General features: G+C 47.6%; 1 protein-coding gene across 4 annotated transcripts in view; it reads right to left on the bottom strand.

Annotated features, from left to right (window-relative positions):
* RGS12 (regulator of G protein signaling 12) overlaps nucleotides 1–20,417 on the bottom strand; it is a 148,313-nt gene that overhangs the window by 26,381 nt on the left and 101,515 nt on the right. The gene's annotated exons all lie outside the window — the stretch shown is intronic.

Raw genomic sequence — 20,417 nt, 5'->3', positions numbered from 1 at the left:
CCCCCAACACCCATTCAGTCAGCAACCATGCACGGCACACCCACCACCTGCCAGTGCATTCCACACACAGGGATGGAGCAGGGAACAAAACACAGACCCCAACCTTGAGCGGCTGCACATGTGTGTGCACGAGCACACACACATATTCACATGTGCAGGCCCACACAACATCCTTGCACGCACACTCATATGCTCACACGTGCACACTCGTCCAAGCAACAACAAACTACAGCCACAGGGTTGAACAGGAAAAGCAACTAACCTTACACAGGAGCATGCGCACACAGAGCACTAAGACCATCATGGCAACGAGACGTTTCCCAAACGGGCTTGCTAGAGCTAAAGCAGCTGGGCGCAGGGCGCCATGTACGCCACGTGCGTTACGTCCTGACCCGCAGTGCCCTCGGGGGCGTGCGCAGGCGAAGGGGGCACGAGGCTCACCTTCCGGATGCGAAGCCCACACACCCGTGACTGCACACTGCTCTGCATGTGGGCTCCTTCTCAACACGAAACTCTCAGGCACAGTGTCCAGAGCTAAGCCCTCAGCCACGCATGTCGGCTCCGCGGCTCATTTACAGGCGACCCAGCATGGGATATGGCACAGCACGCATCCCAGGACACCGGATCCTGCCTGACGTGTCTGCAAAATGGCCCTCAGTGGCCTTTGGCTCCCAGTATCTCCTGAGCTCTCGAATAAAGAGAAGGGAGGTCCCCAGGAAATCCCCTTGTCCACCGGACGCGAGCAGCGTGGGGGCACCCCCGTCCCTCCTGACGCGAGCAGCGTGGGGGGCACCCCCGTCCCTCCTGACGCGAGCAGCGTGGGGGGCACCCCCGTCGCTCCTGACGCGAGCAGCGTGGGGGGCACCCGCGTCCCTCCTGACGCGAGCAGCGTGGGGGGCACCCCCGTCCCTCCTGACGCGAGCAGCGTGGGGGGCACCCCGGTCCCTCCTGACGCGAGCAGTGTGGGGGCGCCCCCGTCCCTCCTGACATGAGCAGCGTGGGGGGCGCCCCCGTCCCTCCTGACGCGAGCAGCGTGGGGGGCACCCCGGTCCCTCCTGACGCGAGCAGTGTGGGGGCGCCCCCGTCCCTCCTGACATGAGCAGTGTGGGGGGCGCCCCCGTCCCTCCTGACGCGAGCAGTGTGGGGGCGCCCCCCGTCCCTCCTGACATGAGCAGTGTGGGGGCACCCCTGTCCCTAAGTGGGCGGCCTGGCCTGAGCCCAAGAAGAAGGGATGCAGGCCAGTGTGAGCCCAGCTTCAGGGACCGCCGCCCACTGTGCCGGAGCACATATGTCTCCTCTGTGAGCATAGGGTGTCCCACACGGGGCTGTCCTTAGCCTGCAGCTGAGCCACACCCTGCTGACCACAGATGACGTGTGACAAGGTGGCCACTAAACCTGTGTTTTTAGGAAGCCCTGGGCTTTGGGCTTGGCTTTCTGCTGCAGCTTTATGGAATGCAGCTGACTGACAGAGCAGCCTCACAGAATGTTCTCAGCAGCATAATAAAATACGCTATGTTCCCCTCCTGCTCCTTCACCAGCCTCCTGTGGCACAGTGCGCAGGATAAGCCGCCCAGGCTGGCACTGCCGTAAAGTCAAGGCCACAGATGGGCTCCAGCTCCAGGCCAGCAATTAGGACACATCTTATTAGCAGCAAGGGACCAGAGGTAGAAAGAGACCAGGACGGGGGTCAGTGAGGCAGCATCAACTCCTCTCAGGGGCAGAAGCGACACTAAACCTTATGGATTCAGCCCAGTCTGCATACGTGCTCTAGGCGACAGACAGAGGCCTGGCAGGAGGCTTCCAAGGAGGCCACGGTGTGGGCCCCGCTAATCCAGAGAAAAGTGGAGCCCTAGGGCCCAGGAGACCAAACCAGGGATTTGATCCAAAAGTGTCCCTCATGGTCAGCATGGCAGCCAGAGGCTATGCTCGGCAGGAGTCATTCAAAGTGCAAAGAGCATTTAGATTAAAAAAGAAAATGTTAAAGAATAATCAAATAATTTAAACTGCTATAGAAAAAAAAGAAGACCGAAAGGAAGTTCTAGGATAGGATCAGAAACACACAGTGTTAATGTTTCCTGGAATCCACCATGCTGTTGATCTGTTATAGATCAAATGTGTAATCGCAGTGGCCGCCAGCGTGCACTGAAGTCTCAAAGGCCTGCGGCTGGGGCTCACACGGAAGCCCTGACTCCGAGCTGCGGTGGAAGGGGCGGCATGCACTGCAAGAAGACGCGCACCGGCGCTCACACTCAGGACAGGGCGGCCAAGCCAGGAGCGCTGGGGCCAAGGACAGAAGGACAGGGGCCATGTGAGGCTCCCTCAAAGAATCCCAACATCCAAGACTCCCCTATGTGACAAGTGCCCCGTTCTGCATGTAAGCCAGGTGTGAAACTCTCACACATACACTCAACTTGCACACTCACTCTCTCTGGGGCAGGGGTCCTCGAAGTGGGGTGACTCTTTGCGCTTGCCTAATATCCTGTCACCAGGGAACTGAGGAGCAAAACATCACAGACAGGAATTCTCCCTAAATGGACATATCACGCCGATACTTGCCTATGGGTGTCTTGTTAGAACCACACAAGTGGAGCGTGAAAGCTCCTGTGGAAAGCTACGCAGAAATGAGGGGAACAAACGAGACGAGCAAGACGCCAGACCAGGTCAGCCTAACACGAGAACACACACAGACCACAATCCCGAACACGCAGAGCCAGGCCAGCCTAACACGAGAGCACACACAGATCACAATCCCGAACACACAGGGCCAGGCAGGCCTAAGACAAGAGCACACAGACCACAATCCCGAACTCACAGGGGACAGCATCGGTGTCACCTGCAGGACACAACAGAGTACAGAAACAGACCCTGAGTGTCTAAGTCACGGTCAGGGTAGTGGGTGGGGTGCGCGGGGAAGATGACCTCTGAAAAACTATTTAGTCGGATCTCTTCCTTCCAGCACACACTGAAACAAATCCCAATGAATCAAAGATTTAAGTGTAAGTTAGAGAAATACCAGAAGAAAACGTGGGATAATCTTTTAAAACATTGGAGTGAGGAAAGCCTGCGGAAGGAAGACACGAAGCCCAGAGCCACGAAGGTAACACTGATACGGTGCACGGCACAGAGGCGCAAATCTCAGTAGGGAAAAGCACCATCAGCCAAGTCCCCGGACAGGAACTGTGGGGCAATGGCCACACATGGCACAGGTGGCGGGCTGGCTCCCTTTTCTACATCAGAGCACCTGCACACCAAGAAGAAAACCATCAACAAGCCAAAAGGAAAACAGAAGGGTACAGGCGGCCACCAAGTAGGAGGAGCCCCGGACACTCGTAGGTGCCCCGGCCTCATCACAGAATGCCAGCCATGAGCCTAAGCCTCAGGCTGTTTGTAGCCATCCTCCTGGCCAAGATCACGATGGCAGTGAAGTCTGAGCCAAGAGGCACCTTCTGCACTGCTGGGAGGAGCAAATGCAGATCAGCCACTCTGATGATATTGATCACACATGAAGTGTAAATGCCCAGAGCCAGCCACTGCTGCCGGGGTGCACTTCGCTCATCAGCCACGGCGAAGCTGTAGGACCTCCCGCCCGGTGCTGGGAGACGGAAGACCAAAGCTGGCTGGACAGCCCCCCGAGGCACAGAACACACAATGGCACACCCTGCACCAGAAACAGCCTCGGGGGCCGATCCTGTTCTGTGTACATTCCAGCGCATGGGCACATACTACCTATTTAAAAAATAAGATCATGCAGGCTGGATGATCACTTGAGGCCAAGAGTTTGAGACCAGCCTGGGCAACACAGTGAGACCCTATCTCTACAGAAAATGAAAATAAATTTAAAAATTAGCTGGGCAGGGTAGCACACACCTGTGGTCCCAGCTATTCCAGAGGATGGCTTGAGCCCAGAATTCGAGGCAGCAGTGTTGCTAACCTTGCTATATTTTATGCTGACAAATGAGGCGATCCTCATGAATGAAGTTTCTGCATTATGAGCACCATGACATTTTTCCTCCAGCTTTTTTTCCTGAGACAATAAAGGCTAGCTGAGAACTGAGGAAGAAACAGAAGTTAACTGGCCTCCAGGGAGCAAGGGAGAGCTTCCATGACAGGATACGCCACGCTGAGCCGGGCAGAGCAGGGAGCCAGCACGGAGCAGCATGAAGTTTGCCCTGGGGGACAGTGATGAGCAAGAGACGGCAGGGTCCCTCTGGCTGCCTGGAGGGTGGCCTGGAGGCTGCCTAGGCGAGGCCCAGCTTAGGGGCCCTGGGAAGAACCAGGACGGGAAGACAGGGGAGGCAGAAAGGAGGCTGCCCCACTGCACGCTGTGGCCGGCACAGCTCAACCCCCCATGGGTGCTGACGCTTTTGCTCCTCAAACAAAAGGTGTTTCAATTCCAACACACAAGCACGGTGACGTGAACCGTCTGCCTCCCTTGCTGCCGGTGGAGGGGAGATGGCCCTCTCCCTGGTACCATGTGGAAGTCCCACAGCAGCCCCCAGGCCCACCTCCCCTGTTCCCTGGCCGCTCCCTAGGCCTTGCCGCCTCCCTCAGCAATGGGGCCAGCTACCCACAGGGCTGCTCTCCCCATTCCCGCGCTGGTGTATTTGTGGAAAGAATGAATGGTGACTGATATAAATTCTGAGTGAAAGATGACTGGTGTATTGACTAACATCATGTTCAAAAGCTTTGGCAGATACTAATTATTTTCTAAGACTCACAAATCAATAATTGACTCTTTAAAAGTCTAATCAAGAAACAAACATGATTGTATTTTAAACAGCAAATGATGACCTGTCTGGTGTGCTGCCAGGTGTGCCCGCCCAGGGAATCTGCATTCCCTCCCCAGTGTGCTCCTGTTCCTGCCCTTGGGGTCCTGCAGAGGCAGATGCTGTGTACAGGAACCCACATGGCAGACCCTCCTGAGAGAGCACAGCCTCGGGTACAGAGGAGCACGGCAGAGAGCAGATGCAGGCATGGCTTGAGGGCGGTGTGGGTGCCAGACCCTCTCCTGGGCCTGCCTAGGCTCCAGGACCCACTCAAGTGAGAGTTGCTTTAGCTGCAAATAAACCACTTCCAAGGAAGGGAGAGAGGTTGCAGTCCGTGCTCTTCTCTGGTATTGCAAAGACAGGAGGCGTGACCTTGCTGGGGGTGAGAGCCACGCCCCCTTCATGCAATCTCATTTTGTAGCTTTGTGCTGACATAGGAATTGTGCTCCAGTAATTCCTCCCAGTGTGAGGCCACAGCAAGGGGGGGCCTCAACTCAAGCACAGGAGGCTGGAGAGTGGAGGAAGCAGACACATTACCTGGAGGAGCCGGAAAGAGAAGGCTCTGGGCCACAGCCCCAGCTGCCCATGCCACCCCTGCCTAAGGATCAGGACAGAAAACTCATGACCCAGCTCCTCAGCTTCCCGAGGGCACAGACGGGACCTGCTGGGCACATGGACCTTCCTGAGTCCAGGCACTGAGTCCAGCCATTCACAAAGGACAGTGGAATCTCCAGCAACACACACGTTTTTCAAAAACTGGCTACCGGAAAACGTCCACCCAGAATTCTTGTAATCATAAGCTCTCCTGGTGAATTTTTATGATTCCATTTGGACAAAATTCCTGCAGGTGACTTGCAGAGGAACACAGCAGAGCCAGGTGCGATGCAGAGCCCCCTGAGCACCATTTTTCTTTGCTACGTGGCTCAACACACACGGAAAGTCGTCTCCTCTCTAACATCCACTTTCAATTATGGATTTCACAATTCACAGCACTTTCATGTGCTCTGCAGTTGTTCTCGTCACGTGGAAAATAGTGCACAGTCACAGAAGGCCTGACCTTGAACCCTGAGCAGCACTCGCCTAAAATAAAATTCCTTGCACAAGCCACCGTTCCGACCCCAGCTCCAAGGCCAGAACGCGGGAGGGACACCACCACATCTGTAACTCGCTGGCCTGCTTGCAGTGGCTTGCCTGATTCTCTGGTGCTGAACATGTGAGTCAAACCCACACTTGTGATCTAAGCCAAAGAAGAAAAGAGACCCACAAAACACACCCCACATCCCAACACCACCTTAGAGAACACGCTCCAGTTTACGGTATTGTTGTGGGATTTTTTCTTTCAGTTGACCCATCTGAGTCAAAGAAATGCTTTCCTGGTGAAAAAGAATTTAAAGTCTGTTCAGATTTGCTGCTAACTGGAAAAGCCGCCATGTATATATTGGTGGGTCAAACATGTAGGTTACGTTACAAATTTTAATACCGTAAGATTAAAAGTTTGCAGTTAGTTCTGTAACACACGGCCTGGGCCCATTATTATCTCATCCAAACCATAACCTCAAACACTCTAACTCTTTAAGTCACAACTCCAAGTCAGATCACAAAACACGTCACTGCACAGGCATCCCTATGGGCCCCTCATCCCCGACACAACCCCGCTGCGGCAAACATACCTGAAGACCACACAAGTCAGTGTGCCCCTGACAACGCGACAAGGTACGCAGATGGGGACAAGGGACTTTACCTGGGTAGAGCTGATAAGAGCCACTGTGATGCCACTTAACCAAATACTTCCAACCATGCACTGCAAACCACCCCTCTGAGTCCATACCAGGGTCAGCCGGCAGAGCCCGGGCGGCCCCGAGCAAAGGCCTGGGTCCCACACAGGGACATTGTTCCTGAGCTCACACTCCCAGGAGGGCAAATTATTGCAGTTTCTCCCGCGATCCCAGCACACGGCTGACAAAGACGGCTCTGCCCTGACTGCACTCAGGCTCACGGATGGGAAGCCAACAGGAGACGTCGCACGAAGCCTTGCCGAAGACGCATGCATAATTCACAGCAGCCCCTCAGCTGCTGCTGCCACGGAGCCTGAATTATTGAAGGCGGGCCGAGCACAGCTAAGCGACTGCGCACACGGCATAAACACTGCAGATGGAACCCCGGCCTCCCAACACGCTACTCCACTTCAGCAATTTGTGCTTTATTAAACAAGCAGTGGCAACGGAAAAAAAAAGTACTTATAGGCTTTTTGTATAGTTTTTAACTCTTATTTCCATATGTAACTTAAATTTAAAAATTTTTAGTCCCATAAATATAAAACCTATCTTTTTAATAAGCAGGTGATCACTCAAACAGCGTGTTATCAGGAATATGTATTTAGTTAGGAAATAAGCAACTATACCAAACTGGACCACCTGTGAACCATGAGGAACATTTTTACAACCAAGCAAAATATGCCAACTCGCAGACATTTCTGAACAACCTGTGGGCATCCTGGAGGCAGCCCGCCCACCGCATGGGGTGGTCCCTTTCCGCGGTGGGGTGCCACACCCACCTCTGTTGCTCCTGCCCCCAGGCCGAGCAGGGCCTCATCTCTGAGAGGATCTCCTGGGTCTTGGTTCAAGGGTTAGGAAACATCCGCTAACACCACAGGTGAGGCCCAGCAAAGTTCCCTGGAGAGGGCGGGTGACACACAGTCTCCATTTTTCTAGGACACTGCGGTCTCTGCAGTTAGGACAGAAGTGGCCTCCGACAGCAACTGCAGGAATGGGCACGGCCATCCCACTGACACTTCATTACACAAAGCTGGTGGTGGGCAGGGTTTGGCTGGAGGTGCCGTTTGCTGACCCCATCTACTGACTCCTGGATGGACACTGCCACATAAGCAGCTCTAACTTGATGGCAGCTCCACTAAAAAGGCATCAAATCAAGCTCAACATTTTCCAAGAAAAAAGTCCTGGAAAGGCTGTAGAAGGTGGAGCTTGGCCTCATTCGGCCCACCCTTCCATCATGCGCTTCTTGGCCTCCAGTTTCTGAGGCACAGGAAGCCCTTCTCCACCGCTCACAGGGCGGCCCAGGCAGGAGGCGTGGGTGCAGGCTCTGAGCCCGCCTGGCCTGAGTTCTGTGGTCCTTTCTGGCTGGTCACCTCGGCGGGGCCCCACAGTCCCGTGGGCCTCAGTCCCCGTGTCCATCTGCGGCTGGCAGGGGCTTGCAGGGCTGTTGTGAGGGCCAGGAGAATGAAGATGGGCTCGTGGCCGAAGCCCAGATGTAGGCACTATCAGTGCAGCTAAATGTGCTTATGGGGGAGCCGGGACATACAAGCACCGAGATGCCACAGGAAACCTTTGTTCACACCCAAACCAGCCCTCTCCTAGGCAATGTGTGCCATCCTTTTTGGAGGGGGCAACTTTTTATTTTGAAATAATTTCAAACTTGCAGAAAAATTACAAGGATAATAAAAGGGACTCCCATATCTGTTTGCCCGGATTCACCAAATGTCCGCATTCTTCCTGCTTGCTGTATCATCCCGTCCCTCTCCCTTCCACCCATTCTCCCTTCCTCTAAACACATTCACACCAGCACATACGCAACCTTTTTCCAGACTATCTGAGATTAAGTTGGAGACAGCGTGCCTCTTTGCCCCTAAACATGTCAGTGTAGATTTCCTAAGAAGGTGGACATTCTCTTTCATAACCAAGTACTGACATCAAAATCGGAAAATTTAATAAGCCATCTTCCAGTTTCATCAATCCAGTCCTTCCCAGCTCTTTTCCCCAGAAGCAGGGTGGAACTCAGGGTGGCTGCTGCCGTGTGTCTGCAGTCTCCTTCCATCTGGAATGTTCCCCAACCTCTCTGTAGTTCCAACCCTGACAGAGGCTGGTTATTTTTAAGACTGCCCCTCAGTTTGGGCTTGACTGATGTTTCTTTGTGACTGGCTGGAATGCCCTGGAAGCCGTGCGGTGTCCCTCCAGGACCTCCTCTGAGGAGGCACGTGGTGTCAGTCTACTGCAGGGTGGGTGACGCTGGCTCTCATCATGTGGCTGGGGCACCAGGTTTGTCCGCTGTCGTTTCTAGGGTTCCCTGGTGATAATATGCTTCGTGCAGAACTACCCTGAGGCTCTGTAAGTGTCTTGCTTCGCATCAAGCCTGAGTCCACAACTTTAGCACCCTCTGATGATTTCCTGATGCACTGTTCAGCTGTATTCTGCTCTAAGAGCCCCCCGACTCCTGTTACTACAAAGCCATTTATCTGTGTTAGTGTGGACTCGCTGGGTTTTTATTTCAGTCCATGGCTCAAACCCCATGAATACCTTTCTTTTTTGGAAGCTCAGTCCCTCCTTCAGGCTGGCACCTGTATCCTGCTCACGTGTCCTCATCATGCCTTAAGCACTGCCTTATTTTCTGGTGTAAAAAAAAATAAAAGCGAAACTCCAGCTTCATCCTGTGTTTTTCCCACTCCAGCCCAGGAATTAGTCTTTGCTCCATGGAGCTTGACACGCTCCACAGAAAAGAGGTATTAAACACCAAAATCTGGACATGTGGGTGCTCACTGCTACTGGGGTTTCCCTGCCTCCAGCCCCACCCTGGTGGACAGAGCTGGGAAATGTGGATGCACAGGCACACACCGCTATGTCTATTTCTCCATCCACACATCCCTCTATATCGAAAGCCATCGGTTCATACTGACGCCTCCAACGCCAGCCCAACACCCTGAGCACATCCTCACCTCCTCTTCCATCTCTGTAACTCCCTACTGGCAGTGGGGAACTGGCTCCCATGAGCTGTGATGTGTTTCTCCCTGTCCTCAAGCCTGGCACACACAGAAAGCAGCTTAAGAACGACTGACCCACACCCCTGCACAGACAGACCTACTTACTCGCCCAGCTTTAAATCGTACCATCTACCGTTTAAAGCCTCACTTGATCACCAAAGTGAATTTGTTTTCCCTTCGAAACAGCCAGGCCTTGTGAATACCTACCATGCGGTCACTACAGCAGCAAAATTCAGTTTCACAGAAAATCCCCACGTGGAGACTTGTGCCTCAGGACAATCCTTCTGTCTCTGGCTGCCAGGATGTGATTGATCACACGGCCTTGGGCATGTCTGTGCCTTGGTTTTCTCACGGAAGAGAACTAATCTTTGCAAGGCTTGGGGCAAGTGTAGACGAAGGAGCTTACACCATATATCTAAATGCTGGAAAATTATAACAAAGGCTAACACATTGTTAAATAAGCTATATTCCATCTCGCTACCCTCCAACAACCTGGAAGGCCAGGTTTAATTTAGAATTCTGGAACCTAAGTTCTGCACAGAAGTGTGGTAGTGCAGGGAGGGCTGCCACAGCCCATAGCCCCCTCCTCACTCCCTTAGCTTCACAACCCAGCCTCATACTGGGGTGTGAAATTTTGTATCCAAATTTTGTCACATCACTCCACATCAACAGCCCCCTTTGGGTCTCAGAGTATCTATTTCATTCCCCAGTTATCAACTGGAAGATGCTTTTCAAATTTAAAGCAATGAGGCCTTTCTTCCCAGAGAAATCTTAACGGGAATCCCCGTGAGGGGCTGGCTTGCGGAGGAAGGAGGACATGTGGGGCAAGAACAGGTAGGTTAGGCTCAGGCCCCCTCTGCTTCAAGCAGCACAGGCTGCGGAGGCCAGCCCAGCTCTGCATTTCAACAAAAGCCTGCCACAACAGCAGAGCCTGCTGACGGTTAGAAAACAGGGATCTGGAATAGCACCTCCTCAGAAAAGTGTTTACATGCTATCGATCTCAGTCAATCAGCCCATTTTACAGATGAAGCTGCTGAGGTCCAAAACATTCCATGACCTGCCTGGGCTGACATCAGTGACTATGCTGGGCCCAGACTCCACATTCTCCATGGTGAGGTCCCGGTGTCCCCAACAGCACTTTCTGGGCTCACCGTGAGTCTGGCCCCCACAGCCAGACCTCACAGCCCTGCAGAGGAGCTGCCATGCCTGGCAGGTCTCACGGACCCCTCGAGGTATAATGTACTTCCCGTTACCTCAGAGGGCCAGAAGAAATGTGGGTCCAAACAGGAGAAATCTGAATTCTGGGTCTTTCCTAGAGTCAGTACTAGAAACGTGTGATTTATAACTATTCTGGCAGAGCCCGGCAAAACAAACTCTCTACGTCTGAAGTGACACCAAGTCCTTCTGGAGAGTGAAATGCCAACAGGCGGGGGTGAAATGCTGCCAGAGCCCATGAGGCCATGCGAGTGAGCAGAGCGGCTCCTGCGAAGGTCAGTGTGGGAAGTGTTAGGCGATGTGCAAAGACGAGTGAATTCTGTACTTGTCACTCTGAATTTTTAGGATTCTAGGCTTAGAGCTACCAACTATGACCATAAGTAGTTGGTGAGGTCACATCTGACCACAGGGAGCCCTCAGGATGCTCCAAGAAAAGACACAGAACATTTTTCAAAGATCAACCCTAACTGACTTCATTTATTATGCTTACTTGAGCTGAAAAAACTTCACATTACTCATTTAGTGGTTAATTCCTTTGTGAAACTGATTTACTTCATTTTGATGAATAAAATATTTATACTTTATAAAGACATTCTTCTTCTATTCTTGTGCCAGTGGCCACACAGGAAGTTCAGACCTTCTGGTTGTGGCTTGGCCCCACCAGAGGACACCACCCAATGTAGAGGACACCACCCAACACAGAGGACACCACCCAGTGCAGAAGCCCAGGGGCCCCAAATGCTGACCTCATGAGGAAGACTCAAAAGTGGTCCTAAACCCTTCCCTCAAGCCAAGGTGGGGCCACCCACACAGAAAACTGAAGACACAGTCCTGGGGCCCTGTGCTTCAACTGAAAAGAGTCCAGGGATAGAGACGACGAAAGGGCACCCTTCCCAGCAGGACTGAGGCCAGAGGACCAGGCTTCAGGGAAGGAGGAGGGGTCTGAGTGTGTAAAATCATAAAGGATTTGTGACATTTAGAGGCCACCCCCATAAGCCAAAAAGAGGTAACACAAGACAAGGAAAAAAGGCCTACTCTACACAGCAGGGGCAGATGGTGGATGCTTTCAGCCATGGTGGCCATATAAATGGTATTTGCTGGGACTGTGATGACTTCACATAATTTTAATAATAAATATAATGTGTTAGATGTAAAACTAAGCACAATGCAATGTTTGTACCTTTTATATGACTTCTGATATCAAACAATCAAACTTAAAAAGTCATTTGTCCTAAACTGGGGTTCCAAAAATCTGGTCACCATGCTGGTCCCATGTCCACTGGCCCAGGGAGGTGGGCAGTGCTCATGGGCTCCAGGGCCTGCTGCCTGTGGTCTGGCCCCTTCCCAGGGGTGGAGCTGGGGCTCAGGGGGCCACCTCTGGAGACTGCTTCTCCTTGCTGACTGTGGAGAGGGTCTGCAAAGCCCTGGACTTTTATGCAGCAAGAGACGAGGCTGAGGCAGGGCTCTCCTCCATGGGAGACCCAGCCATTCCACCGATTCTCTTCCTAAAACCGGGTGGGCAAGTTTAAGGTGAGCATGCAGTAAATGAGGCCACCGCCTCCTTCTCACAATTCACAGGTGCTGACGGGATGTCTGCTCTACAGCAAGCTGTATTCTAGGAGATGGATCCTCAGCCTGGTGTTACCTAGCCCACAGTGTGCTGGTTCACGGCGTAGTTCCAGAGTCACACTGTATGGATCTGACTCAGAGCTCTGCTCCTTCCTCACTGGGCAAGACACCCCCCCGCTTCTGTAAAACCGCAGTAAAAACCGTGCTCTGACTTCACAGGGACAGCATGAGAACTCCCCTCCTCACCAAGTAACTTACGAGTTACTTAACTTTCCTATAAAGCTGGGATAATAACTATGCATATATGCTGACATGTTAGGGACACTGTGACAAACAGTGCGAGGCACATCCTAGGCATCCAATAACATTGTCTGACTAAGTGGATTGCTTGTCCCAAATAACAGCTAATGAGAGACTACAGGCTGAAAGGGATATAAATTGACATTATAATGCATAATGCATAATTCATAAAATATTTTCTTCCTTGAAAAAATGTAAATATAAATCTAAAATCCCTATTGAGCTTATCACCTAAAATTCTGGTCCTATACCCCCTCCCCAAAGACAATCCATCTTATTAATTTGGTGTTGGTCTGTCCAATTTTTAAAACATTTTTACCAACATACATATGCTCCCATGGAAATCATGTGTTTTGCTTAGGAAAGTCACCAGGGTTGAGCTCACTGAACTCTGCCAGGTTTAAAAGTTGGGCCTGGCCATGGGCTATGCTTTCGGTTTTGTATAATAGTTAGGTAATAATATTATTTGCAAATGATGATTATTTATCTTTTTTCTTCCCAAGTTTAATATTTTTTTTCTTGCCATGTAGTGCTGGCCAGAATCTCAATACAATGTTAAAACAGTCGCTGAGATAGAGAACATCCTTGCCTATTCCTGGCTCTAATAGGAATTCTTCTAATATATATACTATTACTAATAGTATACATTATTATTATATGTATTCTATTAAGTATAACTTTTTAAAAAAGGAATGAGTGCTTTTTCTATTCATTATCATATATATTCTATTACTTATTACTAACACTAATGAGTATTACTAATACTAATTAGTAATTAGTATACTAATTATACTAGTATACTAATAGTAATAGTAATACTAATAGTAATACTAATTCTAATAGTAATACTAGTTAGTAGTTAGTATTACTAAAACTAATACTATTACTAATAGAATATATGTTATATAATATATAATAATTAATAGAGTAAGTTCATGTATTCTATTAAGTATAACTTTTTAAAAAAGGAATGAGTGCTTTTTATCAGTAATTCTATTAGATGCTCCTTTGGCCTCCAGTGTGGTAATAATATGATTTTCCTCCTTTAATCTATTAATGTAACACAATCCATTGTTTTGTTCACCAATGTATCCCTAGTTCCTAGAAGAGTTTTTTGAAGAAAAGTGAGAGCCCCCCCAAAAATCACTGTTGGATGAATGGTGGGATGAATGGAAAATTCCCTAATGGTGAAATATCTTTGCATTTCTTGTGTAAACCAAACTTCACAAGGATGCATTAAAAATTGCTACTGGATTTGATTTGCTAATATTTTATTTAGAAACTTCTATATTTACTCATAAGTGAAACTGGCCAATAATTCAATTTTCCTGTGCCATCTTTCTCCAATATTGGTATCAGGAATATGCCAGTCTTGCAAACTGAGGTGAGAAGCTTCCCATCTTCTATGCCCTGTGTAAAGACAATATTAAGTTGGAAATGTTTGTTGCCCCTCCTTGTGGAAGATCATTCAAGCCCTGTGTACTGACGTCAGGCGAACCATATGTTATGCTTTGGCCAATGAATGTGAAACAGTACGGGTGAGAGCCATGACCTGATTCTGCCCTGCTGTCTTTTCCCTCTGCCACAAGGCCTGCAGTGTCCCATTTAGGAAGCGCTCCAATAGCCTGGCTCCTGGAGGAAAACACTTAGAAGAAAAACAAAGCCAAACTGCAGTAGGCATGTAATGTAGCGTAAGAAATGAACTTCTGCTTTGTTAAGCCCACCAGGATTTTTGGTGTTATTTGTTATTGCAATATTACTTAGCCTAAGCTGACTGACATACTCATCTGTATACTGGTTTGGGCACGGTGCCTATGGGGGGTTTGATCTTTGACTTCCAAATCATTTTTGCCTATGTTGATTTATCTAATCAGTTTCTACTTCTTAGGCCAACTTTTATCATTTATATTTTCCTAAAGATTGTCCAGTTAATCAAATGTACAGTATAAAGTTGTTAATAGAATTGTCCTATAGTTTTACTTCTTAGTCTCTAACTGTACTTAGGACCTGTTTTTCATTCTTGATGTTATCTTTGTCCTCTTCCTCTTTTTCTTTTTTTGTAGAGATGGTGTTTTGCCCAGGCTGGTCTCAAATTCCTGGGCTCAAGTGATCCTCCTGCGTCAGCCTCCCAAAGTGCTGAGATTACAGGCATAAGCCACTGTGCCTGGCCTCCCTCTTTTTCTTGATTATACTTTTGTTCATACTTTTAGTTGTATACTGTTTGTTTTTTTCTATTTTGATAATTTCTGCATTTATCTTCATTTCCTTAATTTGCATTTCCTTTTTTCCCTACTTGCTTATGTTGAAAACTTATGCCCTATATTTTCAAACTTTTTTTCTAATATATACATTTAATGCTACAATTTTTCCACTGAAAATGACTTTGATTATATTCTACTGGTGATGATGTGTAGTATAGAATCATAAATGGTTCTAAATTGTATGATAATTCCCATTTTAATTTCTTCCTTGACCCATGGATTATTTAGAAGTATGGTTTTAAACTTTAAAATGTATGAATTCTTTTTTGTTATCATTTTATGATTGACTTCTATTCAAATACACTGCTGTCAGGAGCTATTCTCTGTATGCTATAATTTTTTTAAATTTGTAGCAACTGCATGCGTGGCATATTGTATGCCACAACTTTGGTAAATGTTCTACATACTTTAGAAAAAAAGTGTATTTTCTATTGGGTACAAAGCTCTCTATGTGTCTGTTAGATTTAATTTGTTCATTTTTCCATTCACATACTTTGTAAACTTAACTATTTTTTTATCAGCTTGATCTCTCGGTTTCTGAAAAAGGTGTGTAATAATCCCCCCTCGGAATACCTACCCATGTTGATACCGTGCCATTTATTTCTGCTCTGCAAATCTCATGCTACTTTTGGTGCACACTGTCTTCTTTGTTCTTTTTATTGCTTTTTCACTTTGTCTGATATTAATATTCTTATGCCACTTCTCTTTTTTCTTAATATTGCTTGTTATATCTTCTCATTTAGTTGTTTTCAAACTTTTGTCACTTATTGTTGTTTGTTTGTCTGTTTTCAGGAGGGGTCAAACTATATTGCCCAGGCTGGTCTCAAACTTTTGGCCTCAAGTGAGCCTCCTGCCTCAGCTTCCCAAGCATTCCCTATAATCCACAGCTAGGATTATAGGTGTGCACCACCGTGCCCGGTTCAACATTGCTTATTTTAAAATTGGGTTTTTAACAATCAAAGTGGAGAGTTTTTCTCCTCTGATGCTCTTTCTCTTGTTGATCTTGTAAGCTTCTTCAGGACCTCCTGGCTTATTTTCTCTACCCAGTCCCTCTAAATAACTTTATTCACTTCCAGTGGTCAATTATATTGAAAATGCAATTAAAACAACATTAGTAATACTACAAATAATGGCAGTTATCATTTATATAACTCCTTATTATGTACCAGGTATCATCCAATGTACTTCACATATATTAAATCAGTTACTTCCCATAAGAACTCTGTAAGTAATGGGTCCTACTATTATTCCATTTTACAGATGAGAGAAATGAGACCCACAGCTAGGAAGTAGCAGAATTAGGATGTAAACCTAAATAATTTGGCTCCAGAGGCCATACTCTTAATTGTTCTATGTCCTATTGCCTCTCAAACCACATCTTCAGCATCTTCTGGTTTCCCATGTGTCTTACGGGTTTGAGACTCGCCTTTTCTGCATGATCTCTAGTTACTCAAGTTTACTAAGGCAATGAGTTTCATTGAAACGCTGATGACTCCCAAATTTCTACTTTCAAGCCCAACCACTTTTCTGCATTCTGTACTCATTTATCCAACTGTCTACACAATATCTCCAATAGATTTTGAATAAACATCTCAAAAACCCCATGTCCAAAGCAGAATTCTTGGTTATCGCCCCCCTATCTGCTCCTCCCACCCTAGTCTTCCCCATCTCTGCAAACACCCTCATCCTCCGAGCTGGCTGAGGCAAAACCCTGAGGTTAGTCTTGGGACCCCTCTCACATCATTCCACTGCTCCTCCCATGAACATGTGCACACATGACCACTCTCTCTTGGGCTCCTCACGACCCCCTGGCTGCCATCTCAGCTTTTTCCTGGTTCTTCCTGTCTTCCCAAACTCATATGAGGGTTAATCCTGACCCATCTTTCAGGCCTCAGCTCTGCTCGGCCATCCTGACCACAGGGTGGGCTCTGGCCCGGCCACGCACTTCCACAGCTCCTTCTTCTTCTATTGCAGCCAGTGTGGCATCCCACCACAGCCCACCTCGGCACCCAGAGGCACACAGGGGCTTCCCACTGGCTTCTCTGATGCAAACAGTCCCTTTTTTCTCAAGTCCTTGCAAGGTCTTGTGTGTCCCAGGCTGCTCCCTCACTGTTTTTGAACAAGAGTCTATTTGAGGGTGATGCATTAGCCTGAAATCATCTCCATTAATGCTGGTGTTAGATACTTATAGAGGTCATTCATCCAGAAGAGACGGTTTTTTAAAAGGCAAACCAAGCCAGATTTAGTATTTATTCCTGGGAGGAATGGTCTCAAGACTTTGAGAGCAAGAATGAGTAACTACGTATTGAAGATCACATATGTATAATTACAGCAATTAAAAAAAACCCCAATTGTCCAAATGTCAATGGCTGCATGTGGCTTGTGATAACATTTCCAGGAAAAGCATCAACACAGATTCCAGAAATGCTATGTCTCCACCAGCTTGGACAAAAGTGAAGATGACTCTGGAAAGCTGCCAGTGACTTGAAAATTGCCTCCAAAATATATAAGGAAATGCAAGGGCCAGGAATAACCAAGGCAATCTTAAAGACAAGCAAAATGAAGACTATAGCACTACATATCCAAATGCCAGGGATGAGAATTACGACATGAAGTCCTGATCCAATGATAGACAAACAGACCAATGGAACAGAATACAGAGGCCAGAAACAGACCCACAAATATATGATTACCTGATACAGGTGTTGCTTCAAGTTATTGGGAAGGATTGTCTTCTCATTACATGGAGCTGGGACAACTGAATACCACGTAGAAAAAATGAATCTTACCCCTACCTCACACCATAGACAAAAACATCAATTCCAGATGAATCAGAGATTTAAATGTTGAAGATAAAACAAAACAGATTTACTTTCATGGTCTTGGGAAGGGCAAAGCCTGCTCTAAAAGGACACAAGCATTACCCCAAGGGGAAAAATGATAAACTGGATTATATTAAGAACTTTCAGTCATCACAAGATACCACTAAGAGAATGAACAGGTAAGGTATAGAAAGGCTTAACTACATACATAAATCTATCATAAACACATAAATCCAAAACACAAGGTATATCTAATACAGCCAGCCCTCCGCACCCACAGTTCTGTGTCCACAGATTCAACCAACTGTGGATGGAAAATATTTGGAAAAAAATAACAATACAACAAAAAATACAAATAAAAACAATATAGTATAACAACTGTTTACATACAATTAACATTGTATTAGCTGTTATCAGTAATCTAGAAATCATTTAAAGTATCCAGGAGGGTGTGCGTAGGTTATATGCAAACGCTACACCATTTTATATCAGGGACTCAAGTATCTGGAGATTTTGGTATCCTCAAAGGGTCTTGGAACCGATTCCCTACAGATACTAAGGGAAAACTATACATAAATCCACCATAAAATCATTTCCAGAGTATATTTTTAAAATATTCTACAAATCAATAAGGAAAGGCAGATAACCTAACAGAAAAATAAGCAAAAGCCTTGAACAAGCATTTCACAAAATAAGATATTCAAAGGGCCAAAAATATATGAAAAGGTGATCAATTCATAGTCATCAGGGGACTGAGAACTAAAACTGTTAATACAATTAAAGCCCTATGTATGTGGCTACAGGGAAAGTGTTGAGAGGATGTCGAACACCTAGAATTCTTATATATTGCTGGTCAATGTGGACACTGTAAAAATCATTTGGAAATGAGCAGTATTTACTAGAGGTGAATATATACAAACTCCCAGCCTACCAGAGCAGAAATGTATGCAGATGTCCACCCAAAAGACCTGTACAAGCATGTTATATGGCACCACCTGTAAAGGCCAAAAGTCAGAACCAACACGATGTCATCAAGAGAAGAATGGAGGAATGAGGCCATATTTGCACCATGGACAGTCCACAGCAAGGGGAGTAAACAGCTCCTGATAGACTCACAGGGGCAAAATGCACCATCCTATGTTAAATAAAGGAAGCTAGACACTAAACAGCATACACTGCGTGAGTCTTCTTTTTTTTTAGATGGACTCTCACTCTGTTACCCAGGCTGGAGTGCAGTGGTGCAAACTCTGCTCACTGCAACCTCTGCCTACTACAACCTTCACCTCCCAGGTTCAAGAGATTCCCCTGCCTCAGCTACCCTAGTAGCTGGGATTACAGGCATGCACCACCATATCCAGCTAACTTTTTTTTTTTTGTGTATTTTTGGTAGAGATGGGGTTTTGCCATATTGGCCAGGCTGGTCTTGAACTCTTGGCCTCAAGGAATCCACCTGTCTCGGCCTCCCAAAGTGCTGGGATTACAGATGTGAACCACTGTGCCCGGTTAGTCTTTTTTTTTCTTTTCTTTTTAAGTTTGAAAACAGGCAACAGCCATCGGGTGAGAGGTCCCTTCCAGGGTTGGTGACTGAGGGCCTGCAGGGGCACTTGGGCTGCTGGTAATGTTCTGTCTCTTGGTCCGAGTGCTAATAACACACGTGTTCATTCTGTGAAAATCTCTCAAATTGCTTATTGATCGTGTATGTACTTTTCAGCGTGTAAGCTATTCTTCAATAAAAAGTTTTCATTACTTGAAAAACAATTGCAACAAAAATGCATATGAAGTGTTTAGTGTCAGGAAATGTGAGCAGAACAGAGCCATCTTTCTACATCAGTATCATTTAATATAAAATGCAACTCCTAATAGAGTATTCTCATTAGATATTTGTTACCTACATTCCTTTCTAGATTTGTTATTTACATTTCACATATTCGGCTGAGCATGGTGGCTTACGCCTGTAATCCCAGCGCTTTGGGATGCCAAGGTGGGTCTATCACCTGAGGTCAGGAGTTCGAGACCAGCCTGGGCAACATGGCGAAACACCATCTCTACTAAAAATACAAAAATTAGCCAGGCATGGTGGTGTACATCTGCAATCCCAGCTACTTGAGAGACTGACGCACAAGAATCACTTAAACCCAAGAGGCAGACGTTGTAGTGAGTCAAGATTGCGCCACTGTACTCCAGCCTGGGCGACAGAGCGAGACTCCGTCTCAAAAAAAAAAAAAAAGATGTGCTGAAGGAGCAGACAGATGAAATGCTGTGGAAGGGCACCACATTCAGAGAGATGCCAGCAGGAAGGGTCAGTCGCAGGTGCTCCGGGGGCTGGGCACAGGCTTGGTCTCTGCACCTCACCTGGGGAGCCAGCCAGGCCAAGTCCAACCTGGGCTGGACACCTTCCTCCCCAGATTCCAGCCATTTCCCCATAGACCCAGCATGGTGCTGGCCTCAGATGCTCCAGGGACGGGCCTGGGGAGAGGAGAACCTGCCCTTTCTGGGTTGTGAGGCAGCTTTTGGGAAATCAGTGAAGCTCTTTGTACAAGGTGCCGTCATGACCTGAGTTTTGTTCTGAACTTTACAGACCACATCCCACAAGTAAGGTGAAAAAAATTATATCACAGAACTCTATCTGCCGTGGCAGAGCACCTGGGACAGGCCTTCCCCTCCTGCCAGACAGTAGAATAGTAGACAAAATACGCACAGCATCAGAACATGA

The sequence above is a fragment of the Pongo pygmaeus genome, chromosome 3, assembly GCF_028885625.2.
Source record: "Pongo pygmaeus isolate AG05252 chromosome 3, NHGRI_mPonPyg2-v2.0_pri, whole genome shotgun sequence".
In the NCBI taxonomy this organism is placed as follows: domain Eukaryota; kingdom Metazoa; phylum Chordata; class Mammalia; order Primates; family Hominidae; genus Pongo; species Pongo pygmaeus.
The sequence above is the reverse complement of the archived record's forward strand: the minus strand, read 5'-3'. Positions and strand labels throughout refer to the sequence as shown.